Raw genomic sequence first — 23,143 nt, forward strand, 5'->3', positions numbered from 1 at the left:
TTCGATGTCCTCGAAAATATAAGAAAATAACTCTTAGAGGGTTTCACGTTCAGCTGATTCACTCTCACCCATCTTTAAACCTTATTTACCGATTCTCGTGCACTTTCAAGTAGCAATCGTACACTTTGCGATCACCACTAAAGAAGTATCATCAGCAGACATAGGCACTGTAGCCGCACTATTCTTTTTGTCAATCCCACTCATTCTTGTTTCCAGTTTACTAACAGACTGTGGAAGATCATTCACAAAAATTAAAAATAATAAGGGTCCAAGTACCGAACCCTGTGGAACTCCACACTCAATACAGTTTTCATGAGAACTCATATTACCATTTTGAACAAATTGTTTTCTAGAAGACAAAAAAGAACATAAAAACGAAAGAGCTGGACCCCTAATCCCATAAATTTCACACTTCATTAACAGAATATCATGACTGACCGTATCAAAAGCCTTTACAATATCTAAAATACAGTTGCCATTTTATACCCATTATCCAGCGCCATAGTAATAATGCTAGTCAAATATATGTTTGCTTGCTCAGTAGTGCGATCTTGACGGAATCCAAATTGTGTAGGAGTAAATATTCTCTGGTCTTCCAGATATTGATAAATTCTGACCGAAAAGCATTTTTCTAGTATCCTAGACATAATGGGTAAAATCGAAATTGGTCTATAATTTTCAACATCACCAGTATTCCCTCCTTTATGTATTGGTATTACTTTCGCTGATTTAAAACAACTCGGAAACACTCCCTCTTTTAGACACTGATTAATTAATGAAACAAAAGTTTGAGCAATCACATCCCAAAGTATTTTTATTACTCTAATTGAAACAATATCAGAGCCAGAAGCGGTACCTTTAATACAATAAACAATGTTTCTAACTTCATATTCTTTAACTGGTATTATATTTAAAGATTTTTCCATCTCATTTTTATGTTATTTTTGAAAAGCCTGGTCACCTGGTTTGCATATAATCGACTCTTTCACTCTCCATCCAACTGTCGAGAAATGGTTAGCAAATTCTTCACAAATTTCCTCTGGATTTTTAAGATTGGTTCCATCTTTACGGAATATTTCCTGAGGGATTCCTCCAAATGATTGTCCTAAAGTGCTTCTTATCACAATCCATGTTTTCAACGGATTTCCAGATGCTTTTTCAAATTCTATTTAATAATAATCTTGTATAGCCCTTCGCAGGAGTCTGTTTAGGGCATTACGATAACTCATGTAAATTTGCTCATTTATATCGCAGGGATGACGTACCTTTTTCTCATACAAATTAATCTTCTTATTTATCGATCTCAATAAACTCGGAGTAATCCAAGGCTTCTTTGAAGGCTTTCCTCTATTGTTTTTAATATTCTTAGAGCATTTTTCCAGGGATCGCTTAATAATTTGGTAAAAGACTCTGAACTTAGAGTCAATATCCGCAGAGATTGAAAACTCTGTATTCCAATCCTTATTGGCTAGCTCATTTCTACATTTCAGATGTGCATCTTTATCGAGTAACATTCTCAGCTTGAGACTGCTCTTCTTTGTGAAATTTTTATTATCAACAAATACCGAGTAACTTGCAAATACACCAAAATGATCAGAAGTATCAATTATAAGAACACTTGGACCACCCGACATATAATTTGAAAATATATTATCCAGACATTTTGATGACGTCCTCGTAACACGAGTACTAATATTAATAGCAGGGATATAACCAAATGAAATCATCAAGTTTAAAAATCGGTCTGTATTTGATCCATTATCCAATAGATCAATGTTAAAATCTTCCATTATAAAAATAGGACTTCGATGTGGGATCTTTTCCAATTGTTCTTCAACTAATTCATAAAACTCAATAAGAGATCCTGACGGTGGCCTATATGCAATCAGAACATAACCACAACGTCCAGACAGCTCTAACTGCAAAATATAAGACTCAAAACACATTCCTTTATATATTAAAATATCATCTCGGACACTTGCCCGTATGTCAGAACGTGTATACGGTGCAAGTCCCCTGTGTCTGCGAAGTTGACGATTTTTCGTGTAAAGATTATAACCTGAAATATGTAAAGTTCCGAATTATAATCATTTAACCAAGTTTCAGTCAGTCCAATTACCTGAAAAAGAGATAAACTGGAAATTTCATTTATAAAATTTAAACTTGAATTCAATCCTTGGCAATTCTAATGGAACACATTAAATTTACCCGAAACATTACTACATGCCATCTGCATTTGGTTTACAAATAAATATTTAGAATCTTTAAACTCCAACCTATATTAACTACAAGGCCGACCACTTCCATCAAAAATTTTATTATACCTGTTTTCAAAATTTACCTTCTTATTTTCCAGCCCCAATACGTTAATTTGTCCTGGAGGAGACTCCAATCTTTCATCCAACATCAAAGCTAAATAAACAAATTTGAATACGACTCCGCAGGAGAAAAAATTCAATACACTCTAAATATAAATTTATTACATGCTGCGCAATGACAATAACAACAACAATAATTATAGTAATACAAAGAAATAACAACAGCAGAAAAAGAAGAAAGAAATATTAAAAAACAAAACAAAAAAAAACAACAACAACAACAATGACTCAAAAGGGTACACCTTGCATATTGGGTGCCTTCTAATATTTACATTTCTTCTACGCTACAAACAATCAACTATGAACTATATGAACCAACCATGAACTCCTTCAATTTCCCGCCAAAATTTATTTTTATCACCAATTAATCACCAGCTACCTCTTAATCAATGGGAACATGCATTCGAACAATTATTTTTCCTCGTAAGCTTCACTAATTGCCGCTATGTTGGTTACGAAATGATTGATTATTCGGTGCATAATCAAGTTCAGGAATCAAATCGTCTGGTGAGTATTTAGCACGTGTTTCGTTGGGGCGATTGAAAAGTAACACAGGCGGAAAAGTTTTCGAGATCCAAGCGTCTATTCCGAATTTGCGTAGTTTCACCCTTTTAATCAACAAATAATTTCTTGCTTTGCAAACTTCAGCTGGGACACCATCACTGAGGTAAATATCACGGAACAACGACACTGCTTTACCATTTAATTTCTTGGCGTTTTTCAAAATATCAATTTTCGATTATTTATCAGATACTTAAACACGAATAAATTTCTGTTGCTCACTCACTTGGGTTACCTTGAATGGTGGGACTGGAGCCATTTCGAGTCTTTCCGTAAGAATACTTTTGAAGATATCCTTCGCCTTTTTTTCAGATTCACAAGAGACATTCCATACAATAATATTCTTTTCCAGTTTATCAAACTCCAGCCTGGCCAATCTCATACTCAAATTATTTGACTCTTTACTCTGAGCTATACAACCATCAGAAATTATTTTTACTTGATTCTTTAGAGATTCTTTGACTTGCTGAAGCTGCCTCACTCGCTCATCATTTTCAGTCAGCTGCCTTGCAAATCCCGCATGTGATATCTCCAAATTTGCCACTTTATCTTCAATTCCCTTAATCCTATTTTCTAAAGAATTTTTTCCATTTTCTGTTACCAAACTGATAACAGTATTTAGACTCTCCGCAACTGCTGAAATCATGAATTTATTTGTAGAATCAGTGCTACTAGCAGTAACGTTGAGATCCTATTCCCCTTCTCCCCTCCGAGTGTTTTCTGTATCATCACCAATATTACGAGGTTGCTTTCTTTTACGTCCCATCATTATTTCCAGACAACAAAATTAAATTTAATTATCTGCTTACCTCATTAAGGACCAATTTTTTTATTCACATGAGTCCGTTACGTGCAATTTGCTAAGCCACCGTTAATTTGGGCACGCCTTTCACCCCTCTTCATAAAAACTGTTCCAAATAATCCAAATTTCAAATAGAAAAAAACAATCCGAAGTGCCACTTAGAAAATCGTAAATCCACTCGTCATAAACACTAGGCACCCCAAGCAAGGGCTTAATCAATCAAACACATAGTCGCAATCAATATGTTAGCAGCTGGAATTCTGCACATGTGAAATGTCAAGTTCGAATAAATTCCAATAACTTTCACAATATAATTTAAATTCCGTCAACTTATAATCCTTAGTTTCCGTTATATATTTAATCTGCTTTAGATGTTCACCTGATAGCAACTGGATAGCAACTGAAGGCAATATCGTTCTTTACTTAGTACCCTTAAATGGGGACACTTGATATCCTTGAGGTTGGGGTCTATACCTGTTCTAGATAAAATTGCTAACTTTAACACCTCATTGCATCCTCAAGTTGCCTTAGTGATGCCACCGTGTGACTACAGTTAAGGCCAGAACAACTGTGCCTGCTCTCCCATGCACCCCAATCTGTACATAAGATTTAACTTTTTAGTCCCTCCCTTGAAGGTTCAATTTCCTTCACAACCTTTTTTTAGATCTCTTCTCGTCTCAATTGTGAAGATCCTGCTTTTCGTCTGGCCGCAGATGGATTGCGAAGAAACTATCATCTGCAAAACGTGACATAATTGGAGACCGAGTTGCATTTGGAGATGATCTTGACTACCAGTTAGTGCTCAATCTTTTTGGCTGATTGCCAGGAAGTTGCTTAGGAGTCTGGCATTCATTTTTGTTTTTAAAAGATGCACTGTTACAGAATATTAAATAGAAGAACATTATAGATTTATAAAATAACGTAAATTTGTTGGATGGAATTGGAGGCACTCTACTGTGGCATAATGCAAGTCACGAAAGGAGACTCATAAAAAAGGGAATAAAAGGTCACCAAATTGGAGGTTAACACCTTCCTTTGTATTATTAGATTGCCAAAGAGAAAAAGAGAGATTATTTTCATGTAATTACTTTTTAAAAATGAGATTTAAAATACATCACTTCTCAATTAGCGAATCGCGATATTTATGAAGCTTATCATGGTTGCCTTCATTTTACTCTAGAATGGTATCTCTTATTGCAATTGATCTTAATGGTATTGGCTAACTGGGAAAACAGATTTATGGGAGTTTCGAAAAACATCTTGAACCCCGAAAGTGATTGAGCGATCTAAAATAAAACCTGTGTTATTGGAATCGCCATTTAGATGTTTTGATGTCAAGTTTTGAGCGACTAAAAAATTTAAGCAAGTAAAAATAGCAAAAAATTCTCAATAGCAATATTTTTTAAAAGTAATCTGTCTCTTTCTCTGAGATTTAACCATAAAAACATGTTGTCTATCCCGTTGTAAAACATGGAATAAAGTAGGTCAAAGAACTTCCAGACAATCATTAAAACAGAAATAAAATGTATGATCACTTATTCAAAATACTTCTGATAGGTGACTATAGCGTAGGGAAAACAAGTCTATTGCAGAGATTTTCAGACGATTGTTTTAGTTTCTCATATCGAGAAACTTTAGGCATCGATTTCAAAGTAAAAATGATAGAAATTGATGGCAAAAAAATTAAACTACAAATCTGGGATACTGCTGGCCAGGAACGGTTCTGGTCAATGGCGCACAAATATTACAGGGGCGTGCATGGTATAATGTTTGTCTACGATATCGCAAATAAAAAGAGTTTCAAAAATATCGCTTACTGGATCAAGTGCATCACTGAACATAACTCTTACGACACTGAAAAAATAATTATAGGAAATAAATGTGATATGGACGAGCAAAGAGAGGTGACTAAGGAGAGTGGAAGGGAATTAGCAACTGAAAAAGGAGTGAAATTTATAGAAACTTCAGCCAAAGCATCTACAAACGTTGAAGATGCTTTTCTTACTTTGACTAGGGACATTAGCTCCAAAATAGATACAAAAACGCAGAGATTAAATGTTTGCCAATTACAATATTGCCAGACTACTAGGCAACTTCCTAGTAATCAGCCAAAAGGATTGACTACAGGCTGGTGGTCAAAATGTACTATTCTTTAGCTATATGGTTATGTATCTTAAGAAGCTATAATATCATACTTCTTCGTCTTATTTGGTTATTTGGAGGTACTGATGTCCTTACAATTTCAGGTCCTGTAGGACCAAACTCCAGACTACGTATTCCCAAGCAGAGATCAATCGACTGTGCCACCACAGAGTACTTCCCATTCTGTTCATCCAAATTATGTCATCAGGGTTGCAGCGATAGTGGCAACCAAGTAAGAAAAGATCCCGTCCTATACTAGGAAAAAAAACAGCCCATAACCGCACACAAAGTAGACCATTACAAATTCATTGTCCAAAATCATTATAAAGGAAACTTACAAACCCCAGGCTTGAACAACTAGGGAAATCATCTGACTCAAAAACAAGGAAAGTGGCTGAAACCACAGTATTTTGCATCGACGGGAAGGTCTTTTCTTTCCCTTTCCTTCTCCCCAGGTAGCTGGGCAATGGAACATCGTAGAGAGCTGTATATTGGTTGATTTTAAAAGAAAATTACCATATCTAGTGCCTTTAATAATTCAAAAAACAAAAATTGAATCAAATCGATATTTTAACAAAAAAACTACATTTTCATATACAAAATAGCAAATTTGGTCACAATCATAGGACAGAATCATATATGACGTAAAAACTAAACGCTATATTATGAGGCTAGCTGTGATGACGTCAGTATGTTACGACGTTATATCGTTAGGATATAATTGGGTGTTAGAATACATTGCCTAGTCGGTATTATGGTTTCAACTGAGCGAGTTAATTAGATTAACCACAGCCCATAATGACCAAAAGTTAAAAATAGGCAATTTGGAAAAAATTGTCAAATGAGAAAAATCGCCATTTGACGCCGATTCAGAAGTGGTAACTGTTATTTCCGTTAGTCTAAAATAATAAAAGTTTTTAACAAAATCCCTTGAAGTCGGTGTCAGATCGAAATTGCTCCATTGGAATCAGCATGGTTGAAAACCATATACAGGACTACATAAAATTCGGGTTGCAGCGTTAGCGAGAAACCTAGTAAGAGACCATCACGCCCAATAGTAAAAGATAAAATAGCCCATAAAAGCCTAAAACTAAAATCAGACCAGAATCAAGTACACTTTTAGAACCGCCTTGTTCAAAACCCCTATATAGGAAACTTAACTGTCCCTTTGCTTGAACAACAAAGAAAATATGTTGGCTTGAAAAACAAGAAAATATGCTTGAACTACGATATTCTGCATCGACGGCATTTTTTTATATTTTTTTTCCGCTGCTAGCAGGGCACTGGAATATCATAGAGAGCTGTTTAATGGCTCATTTGAAATTAAATTAATGAATTTATAAGCCTTTATGATAAATAAAAGTTCGAAAAGGGATAAAATCCTTTTAATTGACAGATGTTTCAAAAACATTGATAAAATTTCACAAAAATACTAAATATTTCGGTCCCATATGCAGTGACCATCATCAGTAGAGTTTTACTACTATGACAGTCACTGCATATGTGACCAAAATATTTAGTATTTTTGTGAAATTTTATCACTGTTTGTGAAATACTGTCTATCAGAAGGATTTTCTCTCTATTTGAATTTTTATTTATCATCAAGGAAAGGCAGTTGGGTCTCCGAAATTATCTACGTTATAAAACTTTCGTAATTAACAAAAATAATTTTAAAAATAGAATCAATTTCTTATGAAAAACTGTATTTTCATGCACAAGATTGGAGTATGACGTCATAATCATAGGTCGTAACCCTACATGGCGTAAAAGTAAATGGAATATTATGATGTTAGCTATTATCAATTAAAGGACAAACTATAGCCAATAGTAATGTGAGATCAAAACATAAAGTATACTATTAGAATGACCTTTTCCGAAACTCCTATTTGGGAAACTTTACATAAAGGATCAATATAGCTCATTGCAATTATCATAGTAAAGAACAAACTCTAAAAGCTGGCCGCTACCTAGTAAGAGATGAACATGTTCCATAGTAATCAGGGTTGCAGCACTAGCTGGCAACCTAGTAAGAAACGTTAGTATTTTCAGATCAAAACAAAAAGCACAATATAAGAACCGCCAGGTCCGTTCCCATACACAGGAAGATTACACTCCCTTGGCTTGAACAATAAGAAAATTCATTGGTTTGTAAATGAATAAAAATGGCTGCAACCACGATATTCTGCATCGAAGACATATTTTTTTCCGTTTTTCAGCCCTTAGCGATTGTTTTTCCGTCCTTAGCCAGTGGTGCACTGAAACAACATAGAGAGCTGTTTAATGGCTCAGTTTAAAGGAAATTGCTATATTTAGAAACATTTTGCAATTAACAAAAATAATTTATTAAATAAAATCAATTTTTTCGAAAAATTGCAATTTCGTATGGCACTTGAGCAACAAATGTTATTAACATCATCTTGCACAGGAAGAACAAAATGGGATTTCATTTTTAACTTCATAAGGGATTGGTATAGTTTCGATTCCTTATCGATCGGAACTATAGTAACTAATTGTTCATATAATATTGCATATAGTAACTAATTGTTAATATAATAAAATCATCTTTTAAAAAAATTTTATAATTAAGAACGAACGCTAGCTCATTGTAACTGGAATCATAAGCAGCGCAACTGTGCTGCCTAAGTAAAGAGCGATGCTGGCACTTTGTTTATTTGTTTTTTTTTTGTTTCTCTTAGACCAGGGCACTTTGTACAGAATGAGTTGTCGCATTAAATTCAAAAACGGCTCATTCAATTGAAAATTGAGAGGGCTAGTGACCTTTTTAATGGTCGAAAATCATTGAAGGGCAACTACCCCCCTCCCTCCCACGCCCACTGTTTGGTTTTCACCCCTCTTTCTTTCCTTTTTCAGATAGATGACCTGTTTTCCTTTTCGTAATTACATTTGCTTAGATTTGTCTATAATATAATTTTCAAGGACAAGTCGAAGTCCCGTTCCTAAGCTAGTAGTTTTGTAATCAGTAAACCTTCAAGCTAAAATATATTTCTATCTTCCTGGGCTTGGCCATTGAAAGTCAGTGGGGCTAAAAAAGTGTTTGGTTTTAAATCTGTCATTTATAGGATTGGCCAGGGCCAATCTATGGTCCACCCCTACGCAAAGTTTTTTTTGTTCAGAAGCGGGGATTTTATTTCAGTCTGCTTTGAGAGTCTGCTTTTAGAGTCTCTTTTGAGAGTCTGCGTTGAAACTCTGTTTAGAGATTCTGTTTTTAGAGTTGAGCATATAAACATATAAGTGCTCGGTGGACCAAGAAATGATCCGGCAAACTATCGACCAATTTCAATTTTATCAGTATTTAGTAAAATATTTGAAAAGGCTATGCTTTCTCGTCTCCTTACTTTCTTAAAATCTAAAATTTTTCTTCAGGATTTTTAATTTGGTTTCCGAATGAAGTACTCCATTGAACAGGCTTGTAGGACCTATTTAAATTTTGTGCATTCTGCGTCAGATTCGAGATTGATTCCGGCTGCTGTATTCCTGGATATTCGTAAGGCATTAGATTTCTTAACCCATAAAATTCTTCTATCAAAGTTGTATCATTTTAGTATAAGGGGAAGTGTATTTTCTTGGTTTCAGCCTTATTTGAATGATAGGTTAATTTCTATTGATCCACTTTTCCGGTCACCCTCGCAAGTCAATTTTGGTGTCCCCCAGAGATCAGTTTTAGGGCCTATGCTATTTTTGATTTATGTAAATGATCTTTATTATGTTGTAAAAAAGCAGAATTTTATTAATTGCTGTAGACTTTGTCATCCTAAGCCTTCCCTTGCCCATACTGGCAACTATAGTTCGCCTTCTTCTGATGTCCTTGTTTGTTTTGTTGATGACAGCACACTTGGCACTTTGGGAAACTGCGAATCCGAGCTTCGATTGAATTTGGAAAATTTGTTTGAAAGAGTGATTTTATGGCTTGATGCTAATTGTCTTACTCTAAATTTTTTTAAGTCCAGTTTTTCTATTTTTTCACGGGTTTCTCAGGTTTATCCCCAGTTATCAAAAATTCACCAGACAAATGGAATAATTAATTGATTTTATTAAAATGAAGATATGCAGGAGTCTCGGTATTTTAAGGAAACTTAGACATACTTTTCCAGGATCAATTTTGAAAATACTTTTTCACTGCTTGATCCAATCTTGCGTTTCTTACTGTCCAATTGTGTGGATGTCAACTTTTCCTTCACTGTTAAAACCACTTACTAAGGTTTACAATAGAGGTATAAACTTCATACAGGAAACTAATCGTTCATTAGTTATACCATTACTTGATATTGAGTCACTATGTATTCTTTCATGTGCATGTTTTACTTTTGCTCAGCTTCATGGTGACCTCTCCCGGCCCCTAAGTGTTCCGCTATCTTTTACCTCTGATCAAAATAATTATAATCTTCGTAATATGACAAATCCTGTTCAAGTTCCATTTACTCCTTGCATAAGGTCAGATTTTAATCCTCTAATGGCGTGTCATATTGTTTGGAATAAGTTGCCTGAATCAGCTCAAGGGTGCCACTCATTCGGTTTGTTTAAAAAAATTGCTAAAAATTCTTTGGCTTCGTAGAAGTTATTTTTATTTATGTTTTAATTTTATTTATTTATTATTTTTTTTAGTCTCTTTAATCTAATTAATTAATTTAGCTTATTTCTTCTATTTTTTCTATAGTTTTCATTTTATCTATATTTTCTTCTCCTTCGTATGTGAGTAAGTGATCATTTTAAATTTTCTTTTGTTTTTCATCTCTGAGGAAGCAATTCATGTGTCTTCCCCCTTTGTACAGGCCAATGAGCCTTTGGGGGAATAATAACATGTAATATTGTATGTGTATCTAATGAAGAATAAGACTTATCTTATCTAAACTTTGATTGAATATGCTTAGGGAAATGGTGGGCATGAGAGAGGGGTTAATTACTCTCCACTCACTTTCGACTATTAAAAAGTGCAATTTCAATTTCCAATCAAATGAGCCCTTTTAGAAATTTCTACAACAACTTTCTATGTAAACCTTGTATGCCCCAATGGCATAACTTATAACCCTTGCACTGAGGGCTCAGATGGGGTTATCATCCTAAGACCTAATTACCAGAGCTTTTGACTACTTTGAACAAAATGGATATCTCAAAATTTTGATTTGATGTGTTTGGGGAAATGGTGGGCGTGAGAGGGTTAGTTGCCCTTCAATCACTTTCGAATATTAAAAGGACACTAGCCCTTTCAATTTCCAATTGAATGAGCCCTTTTTAAAGTTTCTACAACATCGTTTTCTATAAAAACCTTATATGCCCCCAAGGCATAACTTACTACCCTCTCCCGGAGGGCTGTGGGGTTTGCAGGGGCTGTCATCCTTAAAGACCTAATTTTCAAAACTTTGAACTACGTTGAATAAAATGGCTATCTAAAATTTTTTATTGGATGTGTTTGGGGAAAAGGTGGGCGAAAGCGGGGGCCTAGTTGCCCTCAAATCCCTTTCGAGACTATTAAAAAGGGCACTAGCCCTTTGAATTTCCAATCGAATGAGCCCTTTTTCAAGTTTCTACAACAAAGATTTCAATAAAAACTTATATGATCCCAGGGCATATAAATTTATGTTTTGTTGGAGTGACCGTTGGAAGAATACAAGTAATGTATTTTCTACAACCGCGTAAGATTATTTTCTCCAAACCCAGGTCGGGTAGGAAAAGAGTTCGCGAGAAATACCGTAATTAGTATATTGACAGAGCGGTCCGTTTTTCCTCCAAAGAGATGGCTAAAGATATTAGTGGTGACCAGGTTTTGGCACCCCTTGGCCCAGAGTTCTGCCCTTTTGATCGTTCGAATACGCTACCATACCATAGAACAGGGTATACCGTAAGAGGATATTACCATACCCAATTACAATAGTGGTGGCCTTCCATAATAATACCCACTATTTTCCCAAACACATCCAATCAAAATTTCAAGACATCCATTTTGTTCAACATTGTTAAAAGATCCAGAAATGATGTCTTTGAGGAAGACAACCCCCCCCCCCCCCAAAGTCCTCAGGGCAAGGATTGTAAGTTATGTCCTGGGGGAATATAAGTTTTTTCTTAGAAGGTTTTATCATAAAACTTCAAAAAGGGCTCATTCAATTGGAAATTGAGAGGGCTAGTGCCCTTTTTAATAGCCAAAAGTGATTGGAGGGCAAATGCCCCTCCCCGAGGTCCATCTTTTCCAAGAAGCTTACGACTAAAATATTGATATTACCACTATGTTTGACATAGTTGAAAGGTCTGGAAATTATGTCTTTGAGGATGACAACTCCCCTCCCCCAGAGCCCTCAGGGAAAGGTCTGTAAGTTATACCCGGGGGGATAAGGTTTTTTTTATATGTAAGAATTTTATATATAACATATAAGAAGATATAAAAATGCCTTTAGGGTTGACACAACCCCTCAGTGCCCTGGGGAAAGGGTTGTAAGTCATGCCCTGGGGGCAGTCTTTATGGAATGGTGGTTGCATAAATCTCTGAGGCGCATTTGGTGTTCATTTGATTTAAGATTGTAAGTTATATTGCCCTTTTTAAGAGTCAAAAGTGATTTGAGAGAAACCAGACCCCCCCCCCTCCATGCTCATTATTTCCCCAAAGGCATCCAGTCAACATTTGGAGACAGCAATTTTGTTAATTTTAGTTGAAGCGTCCGGAAACTATGCCTTGAGGGAGATACCCCACCCCCACAGCTCTCATGGCAAGAGATCTAAGTTATGACCTGGGGGTATCTATGGTTTTTATAGAATGGGTGGTCGTATATACTTCGGAGGGGACTCATTGGATTGGTAATAAGAAATTCTTTGTAATATTGCGCCAGTAGTATGTTAACTTATACTTTGCTTGCGTGTATAGCAATCTCCATGTTATTTGCTTGCGTGTATAGGAATTCCACATTCCATGGCACCTTTCCATGGCAGATTACCAGACTGGTTATTTGGCAACCCATGCCTGAGACATTCCACTTACGCGTGAACATTTTAGAAAAATAATCTGCCTTGGAAACAGTTTGATGTGTTCGGGGAAATTACGTTCCTTGGCGTTGATTGACATTTGGAAAAAAGGGGTGATTAGCAATAACATAATTTTTTAACATGAAATTTCCGAATAAAATATTTTTGGGGCATGTATTTGACGATGGAGAAAAAAGTTTAAGGTGATTAGCAATTACGAGTGGGGATTCCCCACATCTTCCTAAACATTGCAAAAAAATAGTCAAATTGCGTATTTAGGAATGGTTTTTTAGGGAAAGCTGTCAAACACCCAATTTGCAAATATTTCAATGTGTTGTCAATTTAAAATAGTTTAGAAATAAAAAAATTTAACAAGAGATGACTGAAAAGTGTTTTGGGGGAGATGGGGTGATTGTGTACTGTATAATACACATGTGATGTTTGGACAGTGTTGTCAATTTAAAATAGTCTAACGTTCCCTTCGTTCCCCATTTCTGAGGGCAGGGGAGGGGGGGGGTCAATTTTGGAGGGAAAACCAAAAATACTCAGAATCGAAAATAAACGAGATCTGCCTCATGGGGAAGGCTCAGAGGCCCTTCGTACCCCAATTTCTGAGGGGAGGGGAGGGGGGGGGGTCAATTTTGGAGGGAAAACCAAAAATACTCAGAATCGAAAATAAACGGGATCTGCCTCAAGGGCAAGGCTCAGCGGCCCGTCGTTCCCCCATTTCTGAGGGCAGGGGAGGGGGGGGGTCAATTTTTGAGGGGAAAACAAAAAAACTCAGAATCGAAAATAAATGGGATCTGCCTTAAGGGCAAGGCTCAGAGGCCCTTCGTTCCCCCATTTCTGAGATCAGGGGGGGGGGGGTCAATTTTGGAGGGAAAACCAAAAATACTCAGAATCAAAAATAAATGGGATCTGCCTCAAGGGGAAGGCTCAGAGGCCCTTCGTTCCCCCATTTCTGAGGGCAGTTGAGGGGGGGGTCAATTTTTGAGGGAAAACCAAAAATACTCAGAATCGAAAATAAATGGGATCTGCCTCAAGGGCAAGGCTCAGAGGCCCCTCCTTCCCCCATTTCTGAGGGCAGGGGAGGGGGGGGTCAATTTTGGAGGGAAAGACAAAATGCTCAGAAACGAAAATAAACCGTAATCTGCCTCAAGGGGAAGACTCAGCGGCCCCTCCTTCCCCCATTTCTGAGGGTAGGTGAGGTGGGGGTCAATTTCGGAGGGAAAACAAAAAATAATCAGAATCGAAAATAACTGGGATCTGCCTCCCGGGGAAGGCTCAGCGGCCCTGCGGTCCCCCTTGTCTGCGGGCAGGGGAGGGGGGGGGGTCAATTTTGGAGGGAAAATCAAAATGCTCAGAATCGAAAATAAAGCGTGATCTACCTCAAGGGGAAGGCTCAGCGGCCCCTCCTTCCCCCATTTCTGAGGGTAGGGGAGGGGGGGTCAATTTTGGAGGGGAAACAAAAATGCTCAGAATCGAAGATAATTTCCATTCGTCTTAGTTTTTTTTAACGATGCTCCTTATTTCTTGTTGAAAATGCTTATTTTCTTAATTTAATTGGGAATGAAAAGTCAAAGTGCCAGAATGGTTGAAATCCACTAGCTCAGAAGTGGGGTCTCAGTCCACCAGCCAGAATGGTTGAAATTCACTAGCTCAGAAGTGAGGTCTTAGTCCACCAGCCTGAATGGTTGAGATCCACTAGCTCAGAAGTGGGGTCTGAGTCCACCATCCATAATGGTGAAAATTCACAAGCTCAGTAGTGCTGTCTTTGTCCACCAGACTGAATGGTGGAAATATACTAGCTCAGTATTGGGGTCTTAGTCCACCAGCCTGAATGGTGGAAATCCACTAGCTCACAAGTGAGGTCTTAGTCCACCAGCCTGAATGGTGGAAATCTACTATCTCAGAATTGGGGTCTTAGTCAGTGTTCAGATTGGAGCGTTGGGGTCCGACTATCTGGGCTTTATTTGTCAAGACCTGAATGCTAAGCGATGGACATGAGCTTGATTGGTACCCCATTGTGAAAATGGAAAACAAAAAACAAAAAATATATTGTTGGTATGTGTGTAGAGCATGGCATGGTTACCGCTAGGGCAACAGTCTAACCGTTGACGGTTTTAGGTATCCGTGAATAAGCTCTAAGGCGAGAGTGGAAGTTGGGACAAATTTTTGGAGGTGCCCACCTCACCTGCCCAGAGTCTCAGGCAAGTGACCCTAAATTTGAAAAAGTGGAAATTGGCTCAGATTTTCACAACTGAGCTGAGACAATGAATAGATACTATTGGGAAAGTGATTGGAGACACTGGGCATCCGTGAACAAGTGCTAAATTGAGAGAGGAATTTGGGACAATATTTGGGGGCGCCCACCCGCCCAGAGTCTCCGGCAGGTGACCCAAAAATTTAAAAAACACACAGAGACGACAGACACAAAGAGACGAATCACACACAGAGAGGGCAAACACAGAAACGACACATAGAGACGACACATGCACAGAGACGATACACACACACAGAGTCAACACACACAGAGAGATGAGACACACACACAGAAATGACAAACACACATAGAGACAACACACACATAGAGACAACACACACACACACAGAGACAACATCCACACACAGACGACACACAAACACACAGAGACGACACACACAAAGTGACGACTTACACATAGAGACGACACACACACAGAGACGACAAACACACAGAGACGACACACATAGAGATACGACACACTCAAAGTGACTACTTACACATAGAGACGACACACACACAGAGACGACAAACACACAGAGACGACACACACAGAGAGACGAATCAAACACAGAGAGGACAAACACACAGAAACGACACATAGAGAGGACACATGCCCAGAGACGATACACACACACAGAGTCAACACACACAGAGAGACGAGACACACACACAGAAATGACAAAACACACATAGAGACGACACACACAAAGAGACGTCACACACACACAGATACGAAACACACATAGAGACGACACACACATAGAGACAACACAAACACACACAGAGACAACATCCACACAGAGACGACACACAGACGACACAGAGACGACACACTCAAAGTGACGACTTACACATAGAGAAGACCCACACATATAGATGACAAATACACAGAGATGAAAAACAAAGAGAGAAAAAACACAAACACAGAGACGACACACACAAAGAGACGACTTACAAATAGAGACGACACACACACAGAGACGACAAACACACAGAGAGGACACACATAGAGAGACAACACGCACACAGAGACGACAAACACACAGAGACAACACACACAGATACGAAACACACAAAGAGATGACACACGCACAGAGAGGACAAACACACAGAAACGACACAAACACACAGAGACGACACACACATAGAGACAACACAGACATAGAGATGACAGACACACAGATACGAAACACCCACAGAGACGACACACACACACAGAGTCCACTCACACACAGAGAGGACAAACACACAGAGACGACAGACACAAAGAGAAGAATCACACACAGAGAGGACAAACACACAGAAACGACACATAGAGACGACACATGCACAGAGACGAAACACACACACAGAGTCAACACACACAGAGAGACGAGACACACACACACAGAAATGACAAACACACATAGAGACGACACACACAAAGAGACGTCACACACACACAGATACGAAACACACATAGAGACGACACACGCATAGAGACAACACACACACACAGAGACAACACCCACACAGAGACGACACAAACACACACAGAGAAGACACACACTCAGAGACGACACACTAAAAGTGACGACTAACACAGAGAGACGACAGATGCACAGAGACGACAAACACACAGAACTGACACACACACACACACACATACACAGAGAAGACACACACAGAGAGACAACACATACACAGAGACGACACACACACAGAGACGATACCAAATAGATAGACGACACGCACAAAGAGACGACAGACACACAGAGACAACACACACTCAGATACGAAACACCCACAGAGACCTCACATCCACAGAGACGACACACACACAGAGTCCACTCACACAGAGAGAGGACAAACACACAGAGACGAATCACACACAGAGAGGACAAACACACAGAAACGAAATATAAGGACGACACATGGACAGAGACGATACACACACACAGAGTCAACACACACAGAGAGACGAGACATGGCTTATCTGACGAAATAATTTAGGTCTTATGATCAATTTAATTTATTTATTTTTTAATACAGTAGTTTTCTTTCGTAAGGACACTCAAGACAACACGCACACAGAGAGAACACACACACACAGATACGAAACACACATAGAGACGACAAATGAATAGAGACAACACACACAGAGACGACACCCATACAGAGACGACACACACACATAGACGACATACTCAAAGTGACGACTTACACATAGAGACGACACACACACACACACACAGAGACGACAAAACACACAGAGACGAGACACATAGAGAGACGACACACAGACACACAGAGATGACAAACACACAGAGACGACACACTCACAAAGAAACGATACACACATACACAGAGATACGTAACACACAAAGAAACGAGACACGCACAGAGACGACACACACACAGAGCCAACTCACACACAGAGAGGACAAACATACAGAGGCTACGGACACAAAGAGACGACTCAAACACAGAGAGAACAAACACACAGAAATGACACACACAGAGAGACGAAACACACACATAGAGACAACACAGACACAGAGACGACACACACACAGAGACGAAACACACATAGAGACGACACATACACAGAGGCGACACAAACATAGAGACGATAAACATACAGAGAAGACACAAAAACAGAGACGGCACACTCACATAGAGACGCACACACACACACACACAAAGACAACAAACACAGAGTCAACACACGCACAGTTACGACACATGCACAGAGACGACACACACACAGAGTCCACTCACACACAGAGAGGACAAACACACAGAGACGACAGACACAAACACACGAATTACACACCCAGCGCACAAACACACAGAAACGACACAAAGAGACGACACATGCACAGAGACGATACACACACACAGAGTCAACACACACAGAGAGACGAGACATGTCGTATCTGATGAAATAATTTAGGTCGTATGATCAATTTTTTTTTTTTAATACAGTAGTTTTTTTTAGTAAGGACACTCAAGACAACACGCACACAGAGAGAACACACACACACACAGATACGAAACACACATAAAGACGACACATGCATGTGTGTGTGTGTCGTCTCTGTGCATGTGTCGTCTCTGTGGGTGTTTCGTATCTGTGTGTGTGTTGTCTCTGTGTGTTTGTCGTAACTGTGTGCGTTTCGTCTCTCTATGTGTTGTCGTCTCTGTGTGTGTGTCGTCTCTGTGTCTATGTTGTCTCTATGTGTGTGTCGTCTCTGTGTATGTGTGTGTGTGTGTCGTTTCTGTGTGCTTGTCGTCTCTGTGTGTGTGTCGTCTCTATGTGTAAGTCGTCAAATTGAGTTTGTCGTCTCTGTGTGTGTGTCGTCTCTGTGTGTGTGTGTCGTCTGTGTGTGTGTGTGTTGTATCTATGTGTCTGTCGTCTCTATGTGTGTTTAGTATCTGTGTCTGTGACGTCTCTTTGTGTGTGTCCTCTCTATGTGTGTTTGTCATTTCTGTGTTTGTGTGTCTCATCTCTCTGTGTGTGTTGACTCTGTGTGTGTATCGTCTCTGTGCATGTGTCTCTATGTGTCGTTTCTGTGTGTTTGTCCTCTCTGTGTGTGATTCGTCTCTTTGTGTCTGTCGTATCTGTGTGCTTGTCCTCTCTGTGTGTGAGTGGACTCTGTGTGTGTGTGTCGTCTTTGTGGGTGTTTCGTATCTGTGTGTCTGTCATCTCTATGTCTGTGTTGTCTCTATGTGTGTGTCGTCTCTGTGTGTGTGTGTCGTTTCTGTGTGTTTGTACTCTCTGTGCGTGTGTCGTCTCTTTGTGTGTGTCGTATATTTGTGTGTGTTGTCTCTGTGTGTTTGTCGTCTCTGTGTGCGTGTCGTCTCTCTATGTGCGTCGTGTCTGTGTGTTTATCGTCTCTGTGTGTGTGTCGTCTCTATGTGTAAGTCATCACTTTGAGTGTGTCGTCTCTGTGTGTGCGTCGTCTCTCAGTGTGTTTGTCTTCTCTGTGTGGGTGTCCTCTCTGTGTGTGAGTCGTCTCTTTGTGTAAGTCGTCACTTTGAGTGTGTCGTCTCTGTGTGTGTGTGTCGTCTCTGTGTGGATGTTGTCTCTGTGTGTGTGTGTTGGCTCTATGTGTGTGTCGTCTCTATGTGTGTTTCGTATCTGTGTGTGTGTGTGACGTCTCTTTGTGTGTGTAGTCTCTATGTGTGTTTGTCATTTCTTTGTGTGTGTCTCGTCTCTCTGTGTGTGTTGACTCTGTGTGTGTGCATCGTCTCTGGGCCTGTGTCCTCTCTATGTGTCGTTTCTGTGTGTTTGTCCTCTCTGTGTTTGATTCGTCTCTGTGTGTCTGTCGTCTCTGTGTGTTTGTCGTCTTTGTGTATGTGTGTCGTCTCTATGTGTAAGTCGTCACTTTGAGTGTGTCGTCTCTGTGTGTGTCGTCTCTCTATGTGTGTGGTCTCTGTGTGTTTGTCGTCGCTGTGTGTGTGTCGTCTCTATGTGTAAGTAGTGACTTTGTGTGTGTCGTCTCTGTGTGTGTGTGTCGTCTGTGTGTGGATGTTGTCTCTGTGTGTGTGTGTGTTGTCTCTATGTGTGTGTCGTCTCTATGTGTGTTTCGTATCTGTGTGTGTGTGACGTCTCTTTGTGTGTGTCGTCTCTATGTGTGTTTCTAATTTCTGTGTGTGTGTCTAGTCTCTCTGTGTGTGTTGACTCTGTGTGTCTGTGTTTCGTCTCTGTGCATGTGTCGTCTCTATGTGTCGTTTCTGTGTGTTTGTCCTCTCTGTGTGTGATTCGTCTCTTTGTGTCTGTCGTCTCTGTGTGTTTTTTAAATTTTTGGGTCACCTGCCGGAGACTTTGGGCGGGTGGGTGCCCCCAAATATTGTCCCAAATTCCTCTCTCAGTTTAGCACTTATTCATAGATACCCAGCGTCTCCAATCACTTTCCCTATAGTATCTATTCATTGTCTCAGCTCAGTTTAGAAAATCTGAGCCAATTTCCACTTTTTCAAATTTAGGGTCACTTGCCTGAGACTCTGGGCAGGTGAGGTGGGCACCTCCGAAAATTTGTCCCAGCTTCCACTCTCGCCTTAGAACTTATTCACGGATACCTAAAACCGTCAACGGTTAGACTGTTGCCCTAGCGGTAACCATGCCATGCTCTACACACATACCAACAATATATTTTTTGTTTTTTGTTTTCCATTTTCACAATGGGGTCCCAATCGAGCTCATGTCCATCGCTTAGCATTCAGGTCTTGACAAATAAATCCCAGATAGTCGGACCCCAACGCTCCAATTTGAACATTGACTAAGACAAAAATTCTGAGCTAGTGAATTTCAACCATTCAGGCTGGTGGACTAAGACACCAATTCTGAGCTAGTGAATTTCCACCATTCAGGCTGGTGGACTAAGACCCCAATTCTGAGCTAGTGAATTTCCACCATTCAGGCTGGTGGACTGAGACCCCAATACTGAACTAGTGGATTTCAACCATTCAGGCTGGTAGACTTAGACCCCAATACTGAGCTAGTGGATTTCCACCATTCATTCAGTTTGAATATGACAACAAGAAAGAGCTAGTCAAGGTTAACCCTAACGTATTGTCGTATGTGACCACAAGCCTGATCTTGTGGATTTCCACAATTCAGGATGCTGGACTAAGACCCCACTTCGGAGCTAGTGTATTTCTACCATTCTGGCTGGTGGACTGAGACCCCACTTCTGAGCTAGTGGATTTCAACCATTCTGGCACTTTGACTTTTCATTCCCAATTAAATTAAAAAAATAAGCATTTTCAACTAGTAATAAGGAGCATCGTTAAAAACTAAGACGAATGGAAATTATCCCGTGTATGAAGTTGGCTACCCCCTCCGAAATACCTTGTTCTATATGTTAGACTTTGACTTTTCATCCCCAATTAAATTAAAAAATAAGCTTTTTCAACTAGAAATAAGGAGCATCGTTAAAAACTAAGACGAATGGAAATTATCCCGTATATGAAGTGAGCTACCCCCTCCGAAATACCTTGTTTTTTATGTTAGACTTTGACTTTTTATCCCAATTAAATTAAAAATAAGAATTTTCAACTAGAAATAAGGAGCATCGTTAAAAAATAATAAGAATAGAAATTATGCCGCATATGAAGTTAGCTACCCCCTCCGAAATACCTTGTTCCTTATGTTAGACTTTGACTTTTCATTCCCAATTAAATTAAAAATAAGCATTTTAAACTAGAAATAAGGAGCATCGTTAAAAACTAAGACGAATGGAAATTATGCTGTATATGAAGTTAGCTACCCCCTCCAAAATATCTTGTTCTTTATGTTAGAGTTTGACTTTTCATTCCCAATTAAATTAAAAAATAAGCATTTTCAACTAGAAATAAGGAGCATCGTTAAAAAAAACTAAGACGAATGGAAATTTTCTTCGATTCTGAGCATTTTTGTTTTCCCTCCAAAATTGACCCCCCCCTCCCATGCCCTCAGAAATGGGGGAAGGAGGGGCCTCTGAACCTTCCCCTTGAGGCAGATCCCGTTTATTTTCAATTCTGAGTATTTTTGGTTTTCCCTCCAAAATTGACCCCCCCCCTCCCCTGCCCTCAGAAATGGAGGAAGAAGGGGCCGCTGAGCCTTCCCCTTCAGGCAGATCACGCTTTATTTTCGATTCTGAGCATTTTGATTTTCCCTCAAAAATTGACGCCCCCCTCACCTGCCCTCAGACATGGGGGAAGGAGGGGCCTCTGAGCCTTGCCCTTGAGGCAGATCCCATTTATTTTAGATTCTGAGTATTTTTGGTTTTCCCTCCAAAATTGACCCCCCCTCCCCTGCCCTCAGAAATGGGGGAACGAAGGGCCTCTGAGCCTTCCCCTTGAGGCATATCCCATTTATTTTCGATTCTGAGTATTTTTGGTTTTCCCTCCAAAATTGACCCCCCCTCTCCTTCTCTCAGAAATGGGGGAACGAAGGGCCTCTGAGCCTTGCCCTTGAGGCATATCCCTTTTATTTTCGTTTTTGAGTATTTTGTTTTTCCCCCCAAAAATGTACCCCCCCCTCCCCTGCCCTCACAAATTGTGGTAGGAATGGCAATTGAGCCGTGTTCTTGAGGCAGCTCCCATTTATTGTGTATTCTGTGTATTTTGGGTTTTCCCTCCAAAATTGACCCCCCCTCTCCTGCCCTCAGAAATGGGGGAACGAAGGGACTCTGAGCCTTCCCCTTGTGGAAGATCGAGTTTTTTTTCGTTTATTTTCATTTTTGGTTTTACATCCAAAATTTACCCCCCCCCCTCCCTGCCCTCAGAAATGGGGGAACGAAGGGAACGTTAAACTATTTTAAATTGACAACACTGTCCAAACATCACATGTTTATTGTACAGTACACAATCAACCCATCTCCCCCAAAACACTTTTCAGTCATTTCTTGTTAAATTTTTTTATTTCTAAACTATTTTAAATTGACAACACATTGAAGTATTTGCAAATTGGGTGTTTGACAGCTTTCCCTAAAAAACCCTTCCTAAATACGCAATTTGACTATCTTTTTTGCAATGTTTAGGAACAGGTGGGGAATCCCTGCTCGTAATTGCTAATCACCTTAACCCTTTTTCTCCATCGTGAAGTACATGCTCCAAAAATATTTTATTCAGAGATTTCATGTTAAAAAATTATCCCATCACTAATTACCCCTTTTTTGCAAATGTCAATCAACGCCAAGGAACGTAATTTCCCCGAACACATCAAACTTTTTCCAAGGCAGATTATCTTTTTAAAATGTTCACGCGTAAGTCAGGCATCGGTTGCCAAATAACTAGTCTGGTAGTCAGCCATGGAAAGGTGCCATGGAATGTGGAATTCCTATACACGCAAGCAAATAACATGGAGATTGCTATACACACAAGCAAAGTATAAGTTAACATACTACTTGCGCCAAACATTTTTTGTTTTTTTTAACACAGGCTGATGCTGTATTAGGTTCTTGGATAACGTCCTTATAAACTCTAACGTCATTTCATCGCTTGGAGCTTCTATAAAATATTGAATTCGACTTTTATACCGGCTTATCTTTTGTCATT

The 23,143-nt window shown here is 39.3% G+C and overlaps 1 pseudogene; it reads left to right on the plus strand.

Moving 5' to 3' along the window:
- The first annotated feature begins 5,264 nt into the window (after positions 1 to 5,264).
- Positions 5,265 to 5,897, plus strand: LOC148954747 (ras-related protein Rab-8B pseudogene; annotated as a pseudogene).
- The last annotated feature ends 17,246 nt before the right edge of the window (positions 5,898 to 23,143 follow it).

This window comes from Artemia sp. Qi Xiang Cuo, chromosome 3 (assembly GCF_049724085.1).
Source record: "Artemia sp. Qi Xiang Cuo chromosome 3, ASM4972408v1, whole genome shotgun sequence".
Classification (NCBI taxonomy): Eukaryota; Metazoa; Arthropoda; class Branchiopoda; order Anostraca; family Artemiidae; genus Artemia; species Artemia sp. Qi Xiang Cuo.